Here is a 2592-nt window from a genome sequence, read left to right on the forward strand (position 1 = left end):
GGTGACATTCGACAAAATGAAGTGAAGTTCTTTGCATCGACATTCCCGTCAGCAGCGTCAGACCTTTCTACAAGAAACAGCTTCATCAAATTCTAATGCAGACTTCGTTGTAGAGCATGGAATCGGGTGCAAGGATTGCTTTTGCATCAGTACTCTAGGCAAAATAATAATCCCTCGTTCGAAGTACAGCAAAGCGCAATCGCAAAAGAAACTATCCTTTTCAACGACTTTGGTTCGCGTCGAGTGGTCGATGGACGGCTCGCCTCCCACGTGCCCTCGAGTGTTCACTCTCACTTTGAAATTTCCTTCGACCAGCCTCATCATGGACGCCAGCAAGATTCCACCTGCCACTCCCACCGCCAAGTCTACACTCGCCGCTCGGCCGACAACCAGCTACAGCGCCAAGTTCGACCAGAAAGTGAGCACTGCCTCGCCACCTTCGAGCCATGAATCCGACGAGTGTCGACCAGGGCCCCCGAAAAAAAATTGACGACACAGTAATTTCAATAAATAGGCAGACATTATTTATGTTGTCACCCTAAACTAGGCTCGTGCATAATTTATGGTGGCTGCATATTACATACGGTAATTTATGCGTACAGTTTCCTGAAGTTATCTGCAGCAGTCAATCGATCGCCACGAACCAGTCGTTTTGTTGCCGAATCGGCTGATCTCAGCAGACTCATTTTCGTTTCTCTCACTTCCCACGCCGACACTCCCGTTACCATGGTCTTCTCGTCTCGACGCAGTGTGCGCTCCACGTTCACGCCAGCACAAACTGCTGGGTTCTTCTTTCAACCGTGCCGCGACGAGCTTGATGAAGTCATCCTCGAGTACTACCGATGTCGTTACGGCACGGTTCGAAATCAGGCTAGCCGCAATGGCTTTTCCAACCTGGTATCGCACGTTCGAAGCGAGACCCCAACCCATGAGAGCCTCATGCTCGCCGCCGGCTCGGCCGAGACGGGGTCTATCCTCAACTACGTGCGGCGCTCCTCTCTCAATCTATTCAGCTGGATGGAGTGGATCCTAAAGAGCAATCTTCCGCTATCATTCTGTGAGAATGAGGCGGCCAAAAGGTAAGTCATACGCATTTCTAAAGTTGCCTATGAATTTCTAACTTCTGTTTCTATTTGCTTTCTATAGGTACTCTAACCTTGACTCAATTTGTGTCGAGACGCTCGTCTCTGGCATGAGTAGTGTGACGCGGGCCGTGGAGCGTGGCATCGCTGAAGAGATGCCTGACCTTTTTGGGCTAATCTTTGATGGGTGGTCTCATGCTTCAGAGCATTACATTGCAGTGTACGCTCGCTACGAGGTGGACGGGGTCGTCAAGACTCCTCTTCTTTGTATGGCTCCACTGCTCAGCGAGGAGGAGGAAGACCTCTCCGCCCGCGGCCACATGGAGTTTCTTGCCACTATGCTGCCTCGGGACTACGGCAAGCAGCTGGGCCAGTGCTGTTTCCTGGTGGGAGACAACTGCTCGGTTAACCGGCGGCTCGCAACGCTGATGGGTGTGCCGCTAATCGGCTGTGCCAGCCACCGCCTTAACCGAGCAGTGCAAGCTGACATGCAAGACTATGAGGACGAGCTGGATGCTGTCCAGAAGTTAATGATCAAGCTTCGTAACCTGAAGCAAAGTGCCAAGCTGAGGTAAGTTTGAGCTGATAATGATGTAGTTAGAAACGTTTCTAATTGGGTTTCTATTTTGAATGTAGAACTAAAACGCCGTTCTGTCCAGTCACCCGCCAAGATACTCGATGGAGCTCCACTTTCGCTATGGTGATGCGGTACTTCACACTGCTGGAGTTTATCGACAGCAATGACGACGACATCGCAGATTTGCTGCCGTCCCCTTCGTACAACCGCCGTTTGCGTGCTCTGCTAGCAGACTTGAAGAAGGTCGAGTCCGTTGCAAAGGCTTTGCAGAGAAACGAAGTATCACTACTTGATGCTCGAGTGTGGCTGGATGGCTTGATTTCCATCAAACCACACTACGCTCGATACATTGGTACGTGCAGCATATTTTTTTCCTTTTCTAGTATCCATTGCTAATTTGTTTTGTATTCACTATGAACACTAGGCCCACGCGCTGAAATTGTTCACAGCCCTGACTTTGAGTCAGGGTGTGTACGGTCTTAGGCGGCAATGCAGCCCGCCTCATGCGAGCTGAAAAATCAGTGTTGACTCCGTTCAAGTCGACAGGCCCTCCTGCAGTGAGTGAAGACGAGGACGACGGCGAAAGCTCGTTCGTCCAGCTGCTCTAAAAAAGACGCCGACTTGCCGCGAAGGAGACCAAGTACAAGCTCTTGCACGCAATCCCTGCGACGTCCAACGTGGTGGAGCGCTTTTTTAGCGTTGCTCGTACCACGTTTGGCCAAGAACGCCATAGACTGCAGCCCATTACTTTAGAAATGATTCTCTTCCTGCGCGAAAATGCTGGTTACTGGGACGCACAAACACTTGACACAGCAACTCGAGCGTAGATACCTGTTATTGATTCATTAAACCTTGGTTATTGCAGCAGTAACTCAATTATGTATTGGTCTTCTAGCCAAAGCATCATAACGTATTGCGAATCCACCACCAGGG

Source organism: Phytophthora infestans, genomic scaffold (assembly GCF_000142945.1).
Source record: "Phytophthora infestans T30-4 supercont1.750 genomic scaffold, whole genome shotgun sequence".
Taxonomy (NCBI): Eukaryota; Oomycota; class Peronosporomycetes; order Peronosporales; family Peronosporaceae; genus Phytophthora; species Phytophthora infestans.